Genomic DNA, 24174 nt, shown 5'->3' on the forward strand with positions numbered 1-24174 from the left:
GTTTATTTGAAAATGGGATCCATAGTTGCGAGGAAAGAGAAGGAGATATGGGAATAAATGCTCGCATGACCTTATATAAATAATCCAACCTTAATTTATTTACTTCAACAAGCGTTTAAATTAATAACCTATTTCACGGTCAATCTCCTATCTATATCCCTATCTTAAAAGCGCATAAATGAGATTCATAATGAAACTGAAGTACATTTATGCATGCACTATGAATGTCGGGTCAAGGTACTTTGAAACTTGCAGCAATTCCTCCATTATCACCTGCATTACTACGTACGTAATAATACGTCTATTCATCATATACGTGAAAACCACTTAACAAATTATTAGAACTACCATGTCGAGTCTACTATCTACATATTTAACTGATACGTTTCAAGCAAGATCAAAGGAATGAGTGAGAAGAACGAAGCGAGCGGACATACCCATCAAAGCATGGGTGGAAATAAATATATATCTATGCACAGTGTGGACTACCTTTCAAGCATATAATAATAGATATAGTACACTTCGGATCAACTCTTCATGACTCATATTGGGGTGGGTAACCCCATCCGACCATTGGGGCAAAAGTATACTCCATCATCGGGGAAAACGTACCTACATGCATTAGGGAGATAGATAAATATATGAATCATAATAGGAAGGCCGAAAGAAAAGTGGGTAAGTGCTCCTAATGTTTCCTAATTGGAATGTGGAATTTCATGTCCATGTACATGCATCCAACATTTCCCTAGGAGAACTGCTTGCATAACGAGGGGGAGGGAATCTCAATCACCCTCTTTTTTTGCAATTAGGAAATTGTCTCAAGCGGAGCACAATTATACCACCAAAGAGAGGGAAGGGACATCTATCGTGTATGATTTACATAAGTTCCACCATTATTTATTCTGTTGGAAGGCCATTTTCAGTTCTATGCAGACCATTCAGCTCTAAAGTACTTGGTGAATAAGTGTATCTTAGAAGGAAGGTCCAATTATGAGAATGGTGTTCTTCCACCGAGGTATAAGTGGATATTTTATCTACACCGATGCTGGTGAAGAGACGGATGATGGGCCTAGAACATGATACGTTGTTAGTGTTGTTGGGATAGATGATGGTATTGGATAAACAGACACTGTGTAGGGTGCATCGAGTTGATATGCTTATGGTTTTAGATGTCGATAAAATATAAGTGGATATTATGTAATCTCCACTGACTAATTAATTATAACTTCTATTTTTGGGTGACCAACTACCTTTACCTTAGTCGTTGGGTAAACAGGTGAAACTTAGTAGACTCGAACTAGGTAAGCGGTAGCTTTCATGCATTTGTCATTACGCAAGTAGATTCCTGAGAGCGTGTTGGGTGATTGAATCAACTCAAATTGTAATATGGTGTTGCTTCAAAGCTATGGGTTAGGATCGATCCTCTCTCACTCCATCGTCGTAGGGTTTTGTTATGCTCTAAAGCTAATTTGAGGTTGGCTAGTCTAATCCTAATCTCGCTGTAACCATGAAGCTCTTCCAAAGAATGTTCGTCAGGGTAAGGGTAACTATATCCTATTGTGGTACCTCTCAATTCCTAACTTTAGTAAGTGTTTGTTGTCACTAAATGTCCTGAAGTTTCACTTCATAAATGAGGCACTCAGTTGTCCTTTGTTGGTTGGTTGGTTCGTGAGTTAGTCCTGCTGACGAGAAGTGTTGTCATATTATATATGTAATAATGGTAATGGAAAACGACTATAAAAAGGTATATTTCTCGCCTCATGAGCTTATTTTATGGTGACATTATAGAAAAGCATCTCAGATGGGATGTTTTTTTCTATTGGCATCCTATTGCCTTATGTCAATGCCAATAGGAGAGCCTGCAACAAACCAACCATCGAACAAGCTCAGTGCCATTGAACCACAATCCCATCCATTCAAAGATGCTTATTTTGCATGTTGAGAACCAATCTGTGGTAGTGAAACAATCTTAGCTAAAAGAAACCCTCTTGGCCTAATAAACCATCATGCCATGCAACTAAAAGTGTTTCTCAACTAATTTACCACCATCCATCTAACCATTCGGTACTTCTAAAAGGTCTATAAAAGTGGCCTCTAAGTGATTCATTCTAGTGGTACAGGTATAACAGGTCTAGGTAGTACGGTAGTGAAAGAGTTTGTGGGAAACAGGGGATTTTTCTTCATCATAGTAGCTATTCTCTCCCCTCCCTCATATTCCTGATAGAATAAATGAGTTAGGGTAGGAAACACTTTGTCTCTCCCCTATGGTGAAGGTAGCAAGTAAATTATGGTAGAAAAGGTAACTATGAGGTGGGTTCAAGCATGAAAAATTAGGTCTATTCCTCTCCCTTATGGTTTTTAGCCCTTACGGAACCTAGGATCAGCCTCTAAATCTACCGTTTATTTCTATCTATCACTTTCTTTTGTGCTTCCAAGCTCCTCAATAGTGGTTCAGAAGAAGGCTCTCTCGAAGGTGGAAAATTAAAGGTTGCACCTACTGGACCAAGAATCTTTGGAACAACGAAGAAATATGTTTTCGCATACCGCTACTAAGAACCTCCGAGCTGTGATCCTTTTCCTGCATCTCAGTTGTCATTGTTGACCATGGAGAGATATAAATATTAACCATCATGATTTGAGGAATACACTTAGAGGGTTGGTTTGGCTAGAGAGAATATGACTAGAAAAATATGGCTTGTAGAAGGGCTTGGGAGCATATAAATGATTGAATTTATCACTAGGTGGATAAGATGGAACGAGATTGGTTATACTATACTCCTAACAACAAAACTAGAAGATTCAAAATATTAATCGTGGACCTAAGGTATGATGAGACCATCTATTGCACTATTATCATATGTGAAATATTATCCAGTAGTAGTTCTGAAATTTCCATAGACACTAAGCTAGATTTGTTTCCCACTGCTGGAACTTCTGCTACGTATGGTTCTCCAACTCCTAACCATTACTAGAATTTCTTTCTTTACACCTGCTGTGTTGATTTCTTGCTTCTCATAATTGGATAACTTGATAAAAAATTCCGTAATGAGAAAGCTATGATGCCACTTGTTAGGTCCAACATACAAATTGTTCCTGGATGAAGCTACATCTATGCTCACCAAGTTATGTGAGTGAATAGGAGAAATTGTTGTTACTCTCTCATAAAATAGATTGTTATGGATAAACCTTATAATTTTTTGTTCGTTTATTTGAAAGTGGAATCCATACTTGCGAGGAAAGAGAAGGATATATGGGAATGAATGCTCCCATAACCTTATATAAATAATCCAACCTTAGTTTATTTACTTCAGCAAGCGTGTAAATTAATAACCTATTTCTAAGTCAACCTCCTATCTATCTCCCTATCTTAAGAGCGCAGAAATGAGATTCATAATGAAACTAAAGTACATTTATGTATGCACTATGAATGTTGGGTCAAGGGACATTGAAACTTGCAGCAATCCCTCCCTTAGGACCTGCATTATTACGTACGTAATAATACGTCTATTCATCATATACGTGAAAACCACATAAAAACTTATCCGAACTACCATGTCGATTCTATTATCTACATATTAGATTGAGACATTTCAAGCAAGATCAGAGGAATGAGTGAGAAGAACCAAGCAAACGGACATACCCTTCAAAGCATGGATGGAAAAAAATCTATATCTATGGAGGGTGGGGACTATCTTTCAAGCTCATAAGAATAGATATAGTAGTTTGGATCAGCTTTTCATGACTCATATCGTGGTGGGTAACCCCATCCAAGCATTGGGGCAGAAGTATACTCCATCATCGGGGCAAAGGTACCTACATGCATTAGGGAGTTAGATAAATATATGAATCGTAACACGAGGCTCAAAGAAAAGTGGGTAAGTGCTCCTAATGTTTCCTGATTGGAATGTGGAATTTCATGTCCATGTAGATGCATCCAACATTTCCCTAGGGGCAATGCTTGTGTAGCCAAGGGAAGGGAATCTCAATCACCTTGTTTTTTTTGCAATTAGGAATTTGTCTCATGCCGGGCACAACTATACCACCAAACAGGGGGAAGGGATAGCTATGGTGTATGATTTACAGAATTTCCACCGTTATCTATTCTATTGGAAGGCCATTTTTAGTTCTGCATAGACCATTTAGCTCTAAAGTACTTACTGAATAAGCATATCTTAGAAGGACGAATCTGCAGGCGATTGTTGTTAGTTAAAGAGTTCCCTTTTGAGGTTATTGTTAAGCTAGGGATACATAAGAAAAGTAGCTGAGATCAATAGAGAGATTTACTTAGTTTAACCAATGACTGTCAATTGTGTTGAAGAAAGACATCGAGTGGAAGAACCTGTAAATGCATCTTATCTACCCGTGGGACACGAGCAAGGAGTAAATCTACCACCTTCATCCAATAGTTTAAGCTCTCTTAATACCAAGTGATACTAATAGAAGAAATGAGAAGGCCTATGCTTTTGTAGTCATCTTAACAAGACTATAGATACCTCCTCCTTGCAGTACTATTTATAACCAACTAATCCTCTTTGACTCCACTAGATAGGAGCTCCTCGAGCTAACTCGCTTAAGTTCTTTCATGTTTAATTTGAATAGGGAATATCTTGGTAGTTTAATAGTGAATGCCATATCTAATAATCCTACTGATGTTAGTGAAGAGTCGTACTGAGTTATATCATCATACTAACTGATCATAGCGAATAAGAGTGATCATACTAGTGAAAGATCATGGGTGTCCTGTTCTAGGTAACGTAAGTCATAGCAAGAATCCAACTTATCGAATCTGACTTCTCATCATAACTCCACTTGCATAATCTCCACTTCATATCCTACTCTATTGGATAACTTCATGTCATGCACATAATCATATAGCTAACTTTGCGTAGTCCTCATGGGTAATAATGACACTAGAGATCATGGTCCCATTTTGTTGGGGTAAGACTAAGATAATGGTCCAATTGGTTTTGGGAACAAAGATAGGTTGCATGGTGCTCCTCCACTATAGGAACAAACCCTGTTACTACTGATGAGCAACCATAGTCTACCTGTGCTGCTAATGAAAAACCATACTCTAGCAAATGAGGAAATCCTACCGATGAACTTGCGGTGTAGTTGACATTAGAATCCTAATAGTGCAGTGCCACTTGATAAGAGATACCTCGCTTAGTTTCTCTCCTCTTTTTCTAATGGTGTTTATGAGCCTTTATGGTACCTCCCAGCTAATCTCCAACGGATAGGTACTTTCATTGATCCAGGTGGATGTTGGTGGCCACCCACCTATCTCATTTGGACCCCCACAACTGTCTCTTTCAGTTTTTCTGTTTCCTTAATTATAGCACAATTTACTATTTTTAGCAGTTTTTCGGGTCCTAAACTTCTGGAGCCGTTTTGAGGCCAGCGATTTTTCTGACTAAAAATCGTCTTTTCCGTCATAGTCCTCGGAGAGATCTTAACAACGGGTTATCACGCGCGTCAAACCGAGATAGCACGACCAATTCGCGACCCCTGGAAGTTGATGTACCAAATTTCCCAAAAACGGGGCCCACAATTTGGCGATTCATCTTCTAGGGTTAGGTTTTGGAATGTGAAGGGTTTTACATTGTTTCTCAACAATAAATAGGCCCTCGAGCCGCATTGTGACATAGTTCAAAATAGTTCAGAGGCATGTAGCCAACACATCTCTTCTCAGAGATAAGCTACCATCGCCCTAGATGGGTTATTTCTATTTGTAAGCATATTTCAGTATTCTCCATTAATAAAATGAAGTATTATTTCCGCTACATCTCTGTTTTTATGGTTATCGCATCTCTATATTTATGGTTATCACGGTAATCTATTGCGTTCCTCCTTAAATCCCGATCAGTGGTATCAGAGCGGTCTGCTTTTTCTCTGTTTTTCTTTGCATGTCCCCAACGAGGTCACGATATAAGGAGTTAGGGCTGGAATTGGACGAACCTTTACAAGACCAGCCTCGCAAATCAAGACGACCTCCCATGGCAGATGAAAAGAAAGACGAGGGGGTAGGAGATCCTATCAGAATCTTGCTTGAAGAAGCCCTCGAGCAGCAAAGGAACGTGATGATGGGTAGCTTTGCGCAGATCCTTCAGCGGCTACCCAGAGGCGATGCATCAGCTTCCAACAACTACTCTGGAAACACCACACCATTTAAGGTACAAGTTAATTTTGAAATCCCCATCTTCGAGGGTCAAATAGATGTAGATCCCGTAGATAAATGGTTAAATCTGCTAGATGGGTATTTTTCTGTTCATGAATCTTCAAGTCGGGAAAAGATTGTTTTCTCTCATCTCAAAGAAACCCCCCATGTCAAGGACTGGTGGGAAACATACTACGAGCAGAAGGGTGAAAGTACAGGCTCACTGTTTTCAGCCGCGCCCACTTGGAATGACTTCCATGATGCCATCAAGGAGCAGTACTACCCTGTCAAAAGCTATGAGGACAAATACATCAAATGGACCACACCGTGGCAGGGACGAGACCAAGATGTGCTGGAGTTCACAAACATTTTTCATACCCTTTGCACACAATTGGGTATCAAAGATTCTGAGCTGCATCTGGTACTCAAATACCGCGGCTGCCTACATAGATACATCCAGGAAGAGATGGAGTTCTTGAACATCTCCTCACTCGGCACAACATACTGCTACGCTGTCAAAATCGAGCAAAAGTTCAAACAGAAGAAGCGAGACTTTGGATGTGTAAATCCAAAGCCCAAAGGACAAAGCCAAGGCGGGGTGACCCAAGACAACCCGTCGAAGCCCCAAGAAAATAACAACACCACGAAGCTAAAGAAGGACACAGGAAAGTGGTGTGAGTTCCACAAGAGTCCCACTCATAACACAAGTGTGTCGGACCAAGCAGTCGCTTGTGGCCGAGTTGAAGGCTTCCGAATGAGATGCATGTTTCGACTCTAAGTCAGAACCCGACAAAGGGAATGACAAAGGGAAGCAGATCATTGATGCGGATCCCAACGCCACTGTTGCTACTACCAAGATCCAGAAAAATGAGCCAGAAGATCCAGAGGAGGGGGAACGTCTTTTCCACTCACAAGTGTGGGTGAAGGGTTCGCCGCTGCAATTCATTGTCGACAGTGGTAGCCAAAAGAACCTCATTTCAGCAGAGGTTGTGAAGCGGTTGGGCCTACCAACTACACTACACCCACAGTCATACAATATCGGTTGGCTTCACGAAGGACGAGATATCAAAGCTCGCCAGCAGTGCCCCCTTCCCTACAGCATCAAGCCCTTCACAAACGAGGTATTGTGTGATGTTACACCTCTGGATGTTTGTGATGTACTATTAGGCCTGCCATACTTGTGGAGGAGACATGCTATGTGTGAGTCAAGGCCTCGCGCTGTCATCATTTTTTTGGGTAATTCATTATACAGGATACTGGAGGTAGCCCCACCTAGTGCCACCTCTTTGATCACTGCTAAGAAATAAAGCAAGCTCATCTCACAGACTAGGAAATTTATTTTCTGTCTGGCTCACTCCCAAAGTAAGGAGAAGATTGTTGCTACATCCATGACCCCCGCGAAGGGTTCCTCCACACAGCAGAAGCAACATAGGGATACAGTCGTGACAGAACACAGGAACAACTTCTCCTTACCCAGAGGGGTACCACACAAGTTTCAGGTGGGTGACAAAGTTTGGTTACATTTGCAGAGGGAGCACCTTACCAGAACCCATCAGAAACTCTAACCACTTCGACATGGTCCTTACACCAATAACAAGGCTACGGGAAATAATGCTTTGAAGCACAACATTCCTCCATTCCTTCGCTTGCACGGAGTGTTCAATGTGGACCGTCGCTGACCATGCTCCACACCATTTCTGGACACATCAGAGATTGCAGAATAGCTCACGAGAGACCCAGCTCAGCAGAAGCCTCCTCATCTCAGGGAGGAACTCAACGCAATTGGGACCATTGCGTCCTAAGGGGGAATGAATGATCTAGGTGGATGTTGGTGGCCACCCACCTATCCCATTTGGACCCCCACAACTGTCTCTTTCAATTTTTATGTTTCCTTGATTATAGCATAGTTTACTATTTTTAGCAGTTTTTCGGGTCCTAAACTTCCGGAGCCATTTTGAGGCCCTAAACGATGTTTTTTTGGGAAATCCACCGCCAGCAATTTTTCTGACTAAAAATCATATTTTCCGTCATAGTCCTCGAAGAGATCTTTCCAATGGGCTATCACGCGCGTCAAACCGAGATAGCATGACCAATTCGCGACCCCGGGAGGTTGATGTACCAACTTACCCAAAAACGGGGCCCACAATTTTGCATTTCATCTTCTAGTGTTAGGTTTTGGAATGTGAAGGGTTTTCCATCGTTTCTCAACAATATATAGGCCCTCGAGCCTCATTGTAACATAGTTCAAAACAATTCAAAGGCATGTAGCCGACACATCTCTTCTCAGAGATAAGCTACCGTCGCCCTAGATGGGTTATTTCCACTGCATCTCTGTTTTTATGGTTATCGCATCTCTGTATTTATGGTTATCTCTATAATCTATTGCGTTCCTACTTAAATCCGGATCATTCATAAGGACTAGGGTAAGTAATTGTCTTCCCATCATGTAGGGATGTTATGATTCAAATGGTAACTAATCCCGCGAAATGAGAAATAAATGCATTCCTAGTTATTATCTGATGCACTACCACCACTTTTGAATGACGTTAAGATCGAATTATATATTCCTAATCATCAAGTCATTAAAGAATTGTATACAAAAGGCATCGTATACAAAGAAAAAATCACGAAGAAAGAATAGATCTCACTTGACCTCCACTTCCAGATTAGATCGAGTTACATATAGAAAAGAATATTTATGCTTATAGACATTTCCATTTATATTGTTATTACTTACTTATCTAATGGTAGTGATTTCTTGGATATTTCATAATCTTGTTTTCTTAGTTGTTACTGAATATCCTATCAAGCTATAACAAATCTATGTCTTGGTTGAACCAATTGAGGGAAAAGCTATAAATAATCTACAGGTAAGTATTCCACTCAAAAAAGGAACAAGTGAAGCTTGGTAAGTAGAACGATCATCACCAATTATCAGTTCAGTGAGCCCCATGTTTCATATGGAGCCCATTTCATGATGATAGGAAAAAACAAATATTGAACCCAGGGCGAGTTGTCTCTGTCTCCATTCGATTTCAAGTGCTTCGAGGCCACACCCACGTGCCTTTATTTTTAGTCTATTGTTCTTACTTTGTTGGACCACAACTCCTACCCCACATGGGTTACGTTTATGGACAAACGGTTGTTTATGGGGTCATATCTTAGTAGATTGGACAACAACGTGATATCTGCTACCCATATGTGTGTTGGGGATCATGCCCATCATTCATATAATGGAATCAATGCTCCTACTTTTGTCTTTGTTGCCACTGCATGCATAAACTAATTATTACCTAGAGACACTAGATCACTTGCTGGTGAAGCAACTCCTCGAGCTATAGATAGTTTCAGTTCTGGTGCTTTCACAACTAAATATAATAATGTAACTACCCCTATTACTGGTTGTTCTCTAACTGAGAATAGGCATAACCACGAGGTAACTACTCATTCAGATGATTTTGCTGTGTAGGCTCTTGATATATAACAACTGGAAGGGATCTTGTACTCGAATTGAATCTGAGCGAGCAACTAGGTAAAGATACTGATCTTCTTTTTGGTGAAATTGCTTCTGCATCTTCTAGGACCAGATCCAAAACTGCCTACGATTATCAATCTCAAATCAGAAGCTATGCACTCGCCTCCGCCTCTGTTTATGCTTGCTTTGTTACTAGTTACACTTCTTGCTCTGCCTCTTGATCTTAAGTATTTGTATCCTCCACTAGTATACTATTATCATTGATGAGATTACCTCTCTTGGTGGTTAAGCCACGCTTACGCATCCTCTCCTCCATTGTGTTTTTATTAACTATTACAGGTGTGGCCTAAGTGCCTTTTTGTCAAGTAGTTCCTGTAGCTTTCTTGTATCTAATATAACTTGATTTTTGGCCATCTGAGGTTTAGGAACTTGTTCGTTAACCCTAATGGACTTGACACCTACAACATCTCCTGTTTCCCTCAAATTCTCTACCTTATAGGTACCCATGTTTAAAGTGCATTCTAGATTCGCCTTGCATCTGGCTCAATGGAAATGGCTACTAGTTCCATATGAACAGATTCCAGGTAAACTATCTTTAAAGCGTACTCTTTCTCCTGAGTTTGCTATGTGATCTAGATATGGGGTTGTTACAGAGTTCAGGAATGTTGCCTCCTCATTTGGGTCTGGAATGGTTCCAATCGGATTAGAAACTCACTAATAACGCTTCTTCCTTTGCTGATGCTCTTTCTTAAGCAACTGCTCGCTCGGATACTTCACGTTCATTACCTTATTGAACCTATGCCTTACCACCTATTCATACTTATGTTCTTGCAGTTGTGAACAATTATTATCGTATTATGTTAGCTTTTGGATGGATCGTCTCAGACAAGGATTTAGCAAGGCATAGGAATGGGGATGCTAGTAGTGGAGTAACAAGGGATAGAAAATGGTGATCATGGCGATACATTGTTATTGGTCAACTAGGGGTTATCTCTGGGCTTGGTTCTTTATCCGCTTCTAGGTATTGATCTGGAAATTGAACAACTTAAACTGCACTCGACGCATCTCCATCTCTTTCTAATATGGGTGCTAATTTATTGGTTAGTGTTGCTACTAGGTCTTTATCTTCCCTTGCTTCTCGTGTTACCTTAGCTTCTAGATTATATGTTGCTGGTCCTTGTTCATTTTCTTAATCTACTGAATAAACATAGGATTCTACTACTCCTATTGTTGTTTCTCATGTTGTTTCAATGCGTGGGACTTGTTCTCGACCTGGATATGCTACTAATTTACCTATTGGATATGCTGCTAACGGTACTGGTGGATCGAATCTTGGTAGAACTGTTGTTTCTTACTCTACTGGTGCGACTAGATATAGTTTTGATGTGGAACTAACAGGATCTCGCTCTCTAACATGAAAGGTGGATTCTGGCTCTCTATCTCAAAATGGAGAGGATCGAGGTACTATCACTGCATGTGTAGGCTTTGTGTTTTCTCTTGCTAAAGAGACCTATGTTCTTAGCTCTATTACTATTACTGGTGCTGAACCGACATGATCTATTTTTTTGGTTCTATATCTACTACCATGGCTACTCGTGGTTCTTTTACTCTATATCAATCATGAAAAGCTCCTTCAGCTCATTCATGTCTAGACCTAAAATCTTCATATTCATCTTGATCACTATCTCTATCACTACATTAGGTGGTTTTATCTAATGTGGTGGTTAGTTCCTGTTCCCCATGTGTAGTGGTTAGTTCCCTATATGTGTCTCTGTATGGATCATCACAACTCGATCACGAAGGTCATCATCTTGATCACAATAACGTTAGATCTCGAATCATATGACCGGAGTTGCTGATTGAGAAATGTTGAAATAGAATTTCAACTATAGCTCCATTAAATGGCGACCGTAAAACCATTTCAGGAAAACTGCCAAGCTTATCACACCGCGTTTCATGAGCAAGTGGTATTCTCTCAAACACCCCTAATACTGTACACCTTCCGACGCATGTCCACAATACTTTTCCGAAAACAACTTTTCATTGGGGCGTAATGTTCTTTTAGTTTGGGAAAGCGATATCCGTCCGATTAAATCAACGGACCTGCATCATTTGAACTTGCGTGAAGTAAATTTTTGGTTGACCGCCAGTTTCTCCATAGAAGTAGTTTAATGAATTTACCGTGGTTGGTAGAATTATAGGTAAATATTTTAGTTCATTTTGTACGGGAGTATGGCACGATTAAAAGAAAGGTATGGGCACAAGTAAACGTTGGTAAAAACCATTTAATTTTAATGTTTTTTTATGCACAGGAATATGGTATAGGTAAACGTATTGTTATGTTTAGTTTTTGTTCATAGTATATGGAATGCTCATAGTTCATTAAGGGAAATGTGTGGGACATAGCACCATAAAGATGTTATGTTGTTCGTTGGTTGAACCAACATTGTAAGGGAATGCGCAGCAGTGCAACTGTAATAATTTTTGGATGTTTCATTTGAAATGTAAAGGGAGAAACTTGCCGCAACAAATGTAAGGATTTTTTTTTATTTCCAGCAGTGAATGTAAATGATTTTTACAGCAGTAAATGTAAGTTTTATTTTTACACACAGTGGTGTAAAAATTTGCAGTTGAGACAGAGTAATTTTTTTTGGAACTGGTGTAATCCCTCTGTTGGAGGAAGAAGATCTTATTTTGTAACTAGTAGTATTTATTAATGAATATAAAGTTTTTATGGGTGTGAAAAATTTTGTTCTTCTCCAGCAAACAATTTAGCTTCCTTGTGTTAAGATCATGAGAAACAGAGCATCATTCTCTGTTCAGTCTTTTGTCTTGGAATTTACCAGAAAATTCCCAACAAGAAAGAGCTCTATGTACCATTAGTTCCTGACACGGATAATAGCTCCCCTTTCCTTTATTTGGTGCCGACTCATCATAGATGCAACGATATTAGTTGTTTGCTCATCACAACCTATTATACTATATTTAGTATCACCTAAACCTTGAGCTCCGAAACATCCATGATCGCTTAGCTAATATAATGTTCCCTAAAGGAGTAATCCTCATCTGTCCAAGAAAGGTGTGAAGGTATAATCACTCGGCCTAAACCTCTGTACGATAGTTGAGGGGTTGGTCATCATCCCGATCTCACTCTAATTTTGAAACACATGAAGAGATTCATTTTCAGTGGAGAAGAATCTGAACCTTCAGGCTGAGCGAAAAGAGTGAGTCACCTGGAACCAATCTACGTTCATTTTAATGAACATGTGGATAACGATTAGTTAGAGAAGATCCCTAGAACATCATTTTCTTGAGCTCTAAATGAAGGTATGGATCAGGTCATAAGTGAATCACTAGATCATCCTTATACTCTCAAGATCTAATGGATATGAAATTCGACAACGTAATGCCTTAGAAATTCTGAGGATATGGGTATGTATATTTATCTTCATATAGATATGTTGTTGAAGCTAGAGGATCTGCAATTTGAGATAAGGTGTAATATCCATTGGCCGGAATGTTTGTTATCATATGATCAGGCAAATGATATACCTCAGTTCACCCCACCCATCGGTCAAGTCCGATTTTCACTTGGACACCTTTACCAACTTTCCAACAAACTAGTTAATGAATTGATGGAAGGGCATCAATAAGAGCTTTCTAAAACATCGAGCCTTTTTGTGGGATTTGGACACCTCAACCAATCCAGTAGAGTCTGGCTCGATAGATTTTGATCAAATAACCTCTGTCCATAATCCATTGGAATTTATTATCCTCCATACACTCTTCGCTACGAAGGCATAAATAATAATATTTTTTTGAAAACCTAGCCCCCTTGGGATTTTGGGAGAGAAAATTTATTCCACTTAACCAAAGGCAATCCCTGTTTCTCCCTACTACCATGCCATATCAATTAGAAAAAGAGCCATTGAATCTTGTAAAGAATGCCCTAAGGGATACATGATAGTATTTACGAGATGACATGTTGTGCTTCTAATACTATTTCAACTAGAACTAGTCAAACCCATCTTGATAACCAATGGTTACACTAGTGGTGAATACCATTCTCCATTCTCCTTATAAGCCAATTCCAATCACACTTTAGATAATCATTTGCTTTTAAGAAAAAGCTTTTTTGGCTCAATAATCAGATCTTTACCCATATATATATATAGGTGCTCTAGAAAGGTGGGAAGAAGGTTCGAGAGAAAATCAGATTCGGCTTACCTACTAGATTATCGGCACTAGATGAAATAAGAAATCACCTAAAATAATAGGATTAGAATTTAATAACTAACTCCAAATATTGGACAAAAATACTCAACAAGAACATTATAACACAAATTGAAGCATGAACTATGCATTCTAACAATGAGTATGTTACATAATCCACTTTATTTTTAAAAGTAAAGGTTGTAAGCCACATAAAGCTAGAACTGTGGAAAGAAACTATTTGGAGTTGCAACTATAATGGGAGTTAATTCTTCATAGAAAACAAAGAGTAAAGGAATTTTTTCAAGTTTGTAATAAGAAATCTTCAGAAGAACTTAATCGATTGACAACATTATAATACACAAACTATAAATTGTCACTGTAGTTTCAAAAGAGTAACATGGGACTCATAAATAAGAACAAATTTAAGGGTCGATGGGCGAGAGGAAAATGTGTCAAATTGATATATAAAAATTATAACCCATATGTCTTTCAACCAACAGAAAGTTGGAACAGTTAAATAGAACATGTAGGGTAAAAACACCTTGAAATTGTAACATTTAACTACCCATAATAATAACAAGTTACTTTCTATTGTTTATCCAAAACCAATTCTAGACAAGAGTCCAAAATTTCTCTTGAAATAGAACGTCTAAAAAAAAGTACAAAATGGGAACTCCACTATAATTACCCATCCATTGAAACAAATGCATATACCTCAACACTCTCTAAAAACCCACAACTTACAAATACATATAAATGATCTACTAAGGAACAATGATTTAATGCAATCTCACATCCTATGTTTACAAGAAATATATTTGAAAGAACCCATCTTATTACAAAAACTTGAAGATATATAGATTTTGGAACATTTGCAACATTTGCAGTTTTAAGAGAAAAATGTAGAAGCTACAATAGAAAAGATGATTCTTCATGACATGCATATTGCAGTTCTTAATTTCTATGTTGCACCTTCTCACATTTACCAACACATTTCATACTGTTACAAAAACATTATGTAATATTCCCTCAAATTTAACAATATTCATTGTAGATATTTCAACATGGATATGCTTCAAAGCAATAACAAAAGAAACAAACTAAAATGCTAATATTATGTAAGATACCCTTCTATTTAACAATATTCATTGCAGAGATTTCAACATGGATATGCTTCAAAGCAATAACAAGACAAACTAACTAAAATGCTATATTGGAAGAAGAAATATAAGGAAGGGCAAAAAAATTTCGTTTCACTACCTTATTTTGTTGAATTCAACTTTTGCTACAAATTATTATTGATTTTTGCCTTCTGAAGCATAAGTCTAACTGTGAAATTGACCATGGTTATTTTTAAAAGCATGAAAAAGATTGCTAATCTTTTCACATGGAATAGAATTGAGTCTGTAATATATTGACCCACTTTGACTAAATAATAAAATGTTTATTGGCAAAACGTCCATAGCTTTAGGAATTGGAAATCAATATTATGACATCATTCATAACTATCTGTTAATATAAAATGGAAGAAGCTTTCAATGGGTTGTCTAAGTTTGTACTTTTTACAACTACATTGATAAAGCATAGTCACTGATTCTTTTAACATATAACATAATGATTAGATAAGAGGCCTTCACCACAATTTCTTTGTGGGAATACCCAATAGAAATTACTAGAAATGCACATTGGAAATGGGAGTTGGAGCTGTCTCATCTAGCATAAAAGGTATAAATTCTTCTAGTAAATCTCATTTGGTAGTAAAAGTGCAAATTCTTCTAATAAATCTCTCATCTAGTAGAAAAAGTATAAATTCTTCTAGTAAATCTTGATGATCATAAAATAGTGTTTCCACCTATCTGGTTTGGTAGAAAAAACTTAAATTCTTCTAATAAATCTTGATGATCATAAAATAGTGTTTCCACCTGCATACAAACAAATAGAATTAAATTCATTATAGAGTAGCATAGCTTAAAAGAATTAGAAAAAAGTAACATTTATGTCCTCATATTTGCAAAACACTAGAAAGTACCGCTTTGTATACTTCATCTATTGATTTGTTCCCAGGGTTATACATGTTTAATATATCCAAAACGTTGTGGTATACTTGCTCATCACTTTGAAACCTTGTCTGAAAACACAATAAAGAAAAACAAGAATGTCAAAACAAGAATGTTATAACAAGGACTCCTATACCAGTTCAACATTTCAAAAACACATCTAGTTAAAATAAATTGGGCTGTAAATATAAAATAGCTTTCAAATATCAAAGAACTAATAAATCACCATTTGCATTATCTTGATTTTATTAACATAATTTCTCATGTGCATTACCTTGATCTTATTAAGATAATTGATTGCTTGGTGAAATTCAACCTCTTTTTGCCCAGAAGGAGATGTAATTTCATAACCTTTAGGCAGAAAGACATGAAAACCCAAAATAGGGGAATTATGGCCTTTAAATATTTTTTTTACTCGAGCTATAACATGAGCCGTATCAAGTCTGCAAAACCCAAAATAGGGGAATTATGGCCTTTAAATTTTTTTTTACTCGAGCTATAACATGAGCTATATCAAGTCTGCAGAAAGAATTGTCATCTATATTAAGATTTGTAGTTAATGGAGACCAAAGAAAATAACAGGTATTGATTGATAATGCCCATCTTTATAAAAAAGAAGTACAAACCTTCCGGCTTTGCAAGCTTTCATGACCTCAAGGAAGTCATCATATTTCTCTTTATTATCCTTGAAACTCTCTTTTACTTCCTTGAGATATGCCACAACATCAGGCACTCCCGAGCTGTATTAGATTATTCACAAGCAGCAAAAATGTCACAACATAAGCAGGTTATCCATCATACCTTTTCTATAACGATGTAAAATAATGACTAATTAAGAATGAACTTAACTGCCTAGAAAGACAAACTCCATCATATTTCAGATATCTGAACAGATAGACAAAGGGCACCTATATCCTATATTGACAAAATACTGGAAATCTGTCTCTTTGAAACCATGAACTCCAAAAGCTTTAAGAAGTCCATATGAACAAGAATATACCATATGGAATGGCTGTTAGGAAAGACAAAAATATATTCTTTTTACGAACAATAATATACCATATGGAATGGTTATTAGGAAAGAAAGAAAAAGTTATAAAAATTAAATCTCTAAATAACAATAAATGGTCTACGAAACTATAAAAATCAATATTAAGAAACAGCATGGGAAGAAACATAACTAGCTAGAAAAATACATAAGATACACCATATAAAAACAAAAACCACTATTTCATGAGACAGATAGAAATACTGGGAACAAGAATATACCATATGGAATGGTTATTCATTAAGAAGTACATATGAACAAGAGTATACCCTATGGAACGGTTATTCCAGGATATCTTTAAAAAAAATTAAGGAAGAAAAAGGTTATAAAGATAATAGATCTCTAAATAACAATAAATAATCTATGAAAACTATTAAAAAAAACCACCACGCCATCTCAGTGCTTCTAAAGTTCAAGTAGCAACAAAAATGTTAGCAAATATAACAATAAATGATTTATGAAAGCTAAAAAAAACCATCACGTCATCTGAGTGATTCTGAAGTTCCAGTAGCAACAAAAATGTGAGAAAATATAACAATAAATGATCTATGAAAAACTAAAAAAAGGACCATCACGCCATCACAGTGATTATGAAGTCATCACGCCATCACAGTGATTATGAAGTTCGAGTAGCAACAAAAAAGTTAGCAAATATGACTCGCAAAAATTCAATATTAAGCAACAACAGACTACATAAAATTATTTAGGGTAAATCAATGAACATAAAAAAAATGCAATGGATGGTTAAGAAATGCATGGCCTCATAAGCACAGAAATCCCACTTCTTTCTCACGGGCGCAGAAACCCCGCTTCTTTCCCTAGACATTGCATTAACAACGATGATAAAAGGGATGAAAAATCCAACATCCGATTTAACTTCGCATCCGCAAGGGTGATAAACTATGCTTCAATCTGACTTAATTGCGCATCCACCGTATTCGCCGCTGGTAAGAGAAAAAGGGGGAATCTTTCACCATCTTACTCTCACATGCCCTTAATTAAAATACTGTTGCATGCCCTTTATTCGTTTACATTAAAGGTTGCGCAACATGACATTCAGTTAACCAATTGAATAACTTTCATGAAGGGTTTTGTGAATAAATTTATTCAGATATCCAACTACTCGTTATTCAAAGGTCTTCTCATGAAGCGATTATAAATCCCATGTTTATTCCACATTCCGGTCCAACAATCAAGTTATGAACCAATTCCATCCATGGCTTCTGCTTATAAGGAAGGCTCAACTTGTCGTGACACTTTGTGATTCCAGTTCCTGGGCTCCCTCGAGGTCTAAGAATTTCATGTAGGTGAAATAGAAAGATCAGACCCTACCTCCCTATGTGGGGTATTCTTAGCTGATGTAGTGTTAAATTTTAAGTCTGAGGCTATATTAATAGAAAGGTAAGGTGTCTAATTCCACCCGACCTGAAAAATGAAATATCTGGTGCAGTAGTGATGAAACTCTTCTTCCCTTCCTTCCATAGAATGTGAGTAGGGGTAGGGTAGTTGTAGAAGTAAGAATAAGAGTAATAAAATAAAGGTATATCCAATTTCGATCCTGATTCATATTCATGACTTAATGGTTGTGAGGCACCACTCCATGTTCTGAAGTTCAAGGTTGGTGAAAGAAGAAGGTATCCATTGTGGCTTGGTTGCATTGTACAGTAAGTCATGTAAAAGTAAAATTATCTCTCTCATATTATATACATAATAACAAAAATGAAATAAATCATATAGGTTATATGTTCTGAAGCGAGATGAACTTGCTTGTTCAATGATTGATTTCGTGCTCCTCAAGCACTAGGGGAAACAAGTTTGACTCTAGTGAATTCCAAAAAGAATCTCATAGGGGGTGTTTCCTATACTAAAACATGTGGTTATCATGGGTCTAGGTGCCCATATTGGTTGTTCAAAAAGGAAATTCTATTAGCACAAGTGTATGACTAAGAACTTTTCTTTCAATTCCAGCATCATCTGATCTGATCTGGCACTTCTCTTGGTCTTCAAGATTCCCTCCCTTATTAGCATGTGACTAGGGGCGGTTGTAAATAGAAAGTGTGTCTCAAAGGTGGTATAAGGTGGTAAGGTATCATGATTGCCAATTCCCATGATCCAATCCTTCCTCCATAAGCTCTCTCCTTCCTTCCCCGCTGGGATAAAGTCCAATAAGATCTTGTATGGATCTTACATGGTCTTTTAATTCTGTTGTAAGGCATGTAGCTAGTTTTGTCCATAGAACGTCATTCCTTTCCTTTCAGGCAAGTTTATAGTCTTTCCAAGGTAAAGTATAATCTAGTGATTCAAATTCCCATGGCTATTAAACCATGAGACCATTAAACAATTCAAGGTTTTCCTCCTTTTCTATTATATTCTGGGAGCGCCTCCAAAGATCTAATTCTATAGGGCCTAATTGGAATACCTCACCAAATGGAGGTTGTCCATCCAAGTTATGTTTTGTAGAGACTCTCCCCCGATTGTTATTTTTATTATACTGAAGGATTGGTACTCCATCCCATCATTGTAGGTTTTCGATAGTACTTGAAGGGTCTAATAACAGACCCTCCAAATTAAGACGAGTGTGAAAAGATAATCTATGTGGGTCTGGGCATCAACAATATCTGTCCTAGCAATGAAAAAGTTGTCCCATTTATCAAAATTAGGCTCCCCAAAGATGTACGAACAAGAATCCACCAAATAATATCCCTCCTATAGTATGCAGCATGTAGTGTCCAATAATATGCTTTTGATAATTAGATCTACCAATACATATCCATCTAGGAGTAAAAGATCTCTGAAATGTCAAGATCCACCCACGCTATCATACGTCAGCTACTAAACCATGGCCATCGATCCACTCTTCCACCCATCAAATAAAGCCTTCCCAACGAGGCTTTAAGATGTTCCATAATCCAAAGTAATCTAGCATAGTGAAACACCAGTTAAAGATATAAGCATGTAAAGGTAAACCCCTTATGGGCACAATACCATAGGAGCATGCATGCCACTAAAAGTGTCTCGCTACTATAAAATAAAACGTCCATTGCCCACCTGTCATATGATAAAGTAATCAAGACTAGCCAAGTTGATTTCATAATGGAATGACTCAAAGCCTTTGAAAAGAAAGTGTAGAGCTCTAAACAAAGTGGTTAGCGTAGGTCAAGAATCATCTATCAGGTGATCTTAAATTCAATTCTCCCTAGGAAAGTGGATTATTGAGAGCCTATGAGGTGATTTCCCATCAAAGAATTCCATCCATCCACCCGGTCGGGGTAGGTTGAAAGAACTAAGTCTCATCTCCTATCAATCTCACCCCGGTTCATTCAACCTCTCCTCTCCTCTCTATTTTGATGGAGCAAAATAATCCACAAACCATTCAGCTAGCAAAGAAATGATCTAAGCTCAAATTAAACTCCCCTATGCTATTTGTTGAATGTACTGTGGAACCAAGACTAAGATACTAGGTTGAAAGGGTCAAAGGTTTCTATTATACATGTAATAACAATGATTCAAAAATCTTGTCAAAGGTCTATTCTGTAAAGCCTGATCGACTTCACTCTCGTGCCTTCTTCCAGACTCCGAAACCTAGTAGGTTGGGGCAAGAAGTTCGATCTCATGCAGAAAAGCATTGGATATTGGGTATTTTATATAAAAAAAACTTCGTTGTAATGGGTCTTTATATAAGGTTATGGATAAACCTTGTAATTTTTTGTTCTTTTATTTGAAAATGGGATCCATACTTGCGAGGAAAGAGAATTAGAGATGGGAATGAATGCTCTCATAACCTTATATAAATGATCCAACCTTAATTTATTTACTTCAACAATCGTGTAAATTGATAACCTATTTTTAAGTCAATCTCCTATCTATGTCCCTATCTTAAGAGAGCGTGTAAATGAGATTCATAATGAAACTGAAGTACATTTATGCATGCACTATGAATGTTGGGTCAAGGGACTTTGAAACTTGCAGCAATCCCTCCATTATCACCTGCATTACTACATACGTAATAATACGTCTATTCATCATATACATGAAAACCACTTAACAACTTATCAGAACTACCATGTCGAGTCTACTATCTACATATTTAATTGATACGTTTCAAGCAAGATCAAAGGAATGAGTGAGAAGAACGAAGCGAGCGAACATACCCTTCAAAGCATGGGTGGAAAAAATATATAAAAAATATATATCTATGCACAGTGTGGACTACCTTTCAAGCATATAATAATAGATATAGTACACTTCGGATCAACTCTTCATGACTCGTATTGGGGTGTGTAACCCATCCGACCATTGGGGCAAAAGTATACTCCATCATCGGGGCAAAGGTACCTACATGCATTAGGGAGATAGATAAATATATGAATCATAATAGGAAGGCCTAAAGAAAAGTGGGTAAGTGCTCTTAATGTTTCCTAATTGGAATGTGGAATTTCAGGTCCATGTAGATGCATCCAACATTTCCCTAGGAGCAATGCTTGTATAACTAGGGGGAATCTCAATCAACCTGTTTTTTTGTAATTAGGAAATTGTCTCAAGCTGAGCACAATTATACCACCAAAGAGAGGGAAGGGACAACTATTGTGTATGATTTACATAAGTTTCACCATTATCTATTCTGTTGGAAGACCATTTTCAGTTCTATGCATACCATTCAGCTCTAAAGTACTTGGTGAATAAGTGTATCTTAGAAGGAAGAATTTGTAGGTGGTTGTTGTTATTTCAGAAGTTCCTTTTTGAGGTTATGTTAAGTCAGGGATACATAAAAAAAGTAGTTGTGATACCTAGATAAATTTTCTTAGTTTAACCAATGCCTATTAATTGGGTTGAAGCAAGATATCTAGTGGAAGAACTTGTAAATGCATCTTATCCACCTGTGGGACACGAGCAAGGAATAAAGCTACGTCCTTCATCGGGTAGTTTAAGCTCTCCTAATACCAAGCTATACTAATAGAAGAAAGGGGAAGGCCTAGGCTTTTGTAGTCATCTTGAAAATACTATAGATAGCTCCTCCTTGCAATAATATTTATAACCAACTAATCCTCTTTGACTCCACTCGATAGAACCTCCTCGAGCTAGCTCACTTCAGTTCTTTCATATCTAATTTGAATAGGGAATATCTTGCTAGTTTCATAGTGAATGTAATATCGAGTAATCATATTGATAGGGAACGGTCATACTAACTGATCATAGCGAATAAGAGTGATCATACTCGTGAAAGATCATGGTGGTCCTGTTCTAGGTAAAGTAAGTCAAAGCAAGAATCCAACTTATCGAATCCCACTTCTCATCATAACTCCACTTGAATAATCTCCACTTCATATCATGCTCTATTGGATAACTTCATGTCATGCTCATAATCATTGGGCTAACTTTGGGTAGTGGTCATGTGTAACAATCAAGCTAGAGATCATGGTCCCATTTGTCACAGTAAGACTAAGATGATGGTCCCATTGGTTTTGGGAACAAAGATAGGTTTCATGCTGCTACTCCACTATAGGAACAAACCCTACTGCTACTCATGAGCAAAGAGAGTCTACTTGTGCTCCTCATGAAAATCCATACTCTAGCATACAAGAAAAACTTGGTGATGAACTTGGGGTGTAATTAATATTAGAAGCCTAATAGTGCAGTTTGGCTTGATAAGGGATACCAGCCTTGGTTTTTCTAGTCCTTTGATAATGGGTTTTATGAGCCTTTATGGTACCTCCCAGGTAATATCCAACACATAGGTAGTTTCATAAGGACTAGGGTAGGTAATTGTCTTCCAACAGCTTAGGGATGTTATGAATCAAATGGTAACTAATCCTGAGAAATGAGAATGAAATGCATTCCTTTTTATTATTTGATGCACCACCACCACTTTTGAATGACATCAAGATGGAGTTATCTATTCCTAATCATCAAGTCATTAAAGCATTGTATACTTCTTATACAAAGAAACTGTCCGAAAGAAAGAATAGATCTCACTTAACGTCCACTTCGAGATAAATGGAGTTACATATAAAAAAGAGTAATTATACTTATAAACATTTCCATTGATCTTGTTATTACTTACTTATATATTGATAGTATTTTCTTGGATATTTCATAATCTTGTCTTCTTAGTTGTTACTGAATATCCTATCAAGCTATAAAAGAATCTATGTCTTGATCAAACCAATTGAGAAAAAAACTATAAATAATCTACAGATAAGTATTCCACTGGAAAAACGAAAAAATGAAGTTTGGTAAGTTGAACGATCATCACCAATTATCAATTCAGTGAGCCCATGTTTCATATGGAGCCCATTTCATGATGATAGGAAAAAACAAATATTGAGCCCACGGCGAGTTGTCTCTGTCTCCATTCGATTTCTACTGCTTCCAGGCCACACCCACGTGCCTTTATTTTTAGTCTATTGTTGTTATATACTCCCATCCTTTTAAAGTTATTATAAGGCGGTTACGCAACTAGTTACTTTGTTGGACCACAGCTGCTACACCAAATGGGTTACTTTTGTGGACGAACGGTTGTTTATGGGGGCCTCTCTCGGCGGATTGGATAGCGACGTGATATCTGCTACCCATATGTGTGTGGGGGATCGGGCCTATCATTCATATAATGGAATCAATGCTCCTACGTCTGTCTTTGTTGCCACTACGTGCATAAACTTATTATTACCTAGAGACACTGGATCATTTGTTGGTGAAGCAACTCCTCGAGCTATAGATAGTTTCAATTCTGGTGCTTTCACAACTGAATATAATAATGCAACTGCCCTGGTTGTTCCCTAAATGGGAATAGGCATAACCACGAGGTAACCAATGATTCAGATGCTTTCTCTGTGCGGGCTCTGGATCTATAACAACTGGAAGCGATCTTGTACACGAATAGAATCTGAGCGAGAAACTAGGTAAAAATACTGATCTTCTTGGTGGTGAAATTGCTTCTGCATCTTCTAGGACAGATCCGAAACTACCTACGATTATCAATCTCAAATCAGAAGCGATGCACTAGCCTCCGCCTTTGTTTATGCTTGCTTTGTTACTAGTTACACTTCTTGCTCTTCCTCTTGATCTTAAGTATTTGTATCCTCCACCAGTATACTATTATCATTATTGAGATTACCTCTCTGGGTGGTCGAGCCACGCTTACGCATCCTCTCCTCCATTGTGCTTTTGTTGACGATTACGGGTGTGGCCTAAGTCCCTTTTTGTCAAGTAGTTCCTGTAGCTT

Source organism: Pinus tabuliformis, chromosome 2_2, assembly GCF_031772625.1.
Source record: "Pinus tabuliformis cultivar Carrire ecotype Pingquan chromosome 2_2, CPIR1, whole genome shotgun sequence".
In the NCBI taxonomy this organism is placed as follows: domain Eukaryota; kingdom Viridiplantae; phylum Streptophyta; class Pinopsida; order Pinales; family Pinaceae; genus Pinus; species Pinus tabuliformis.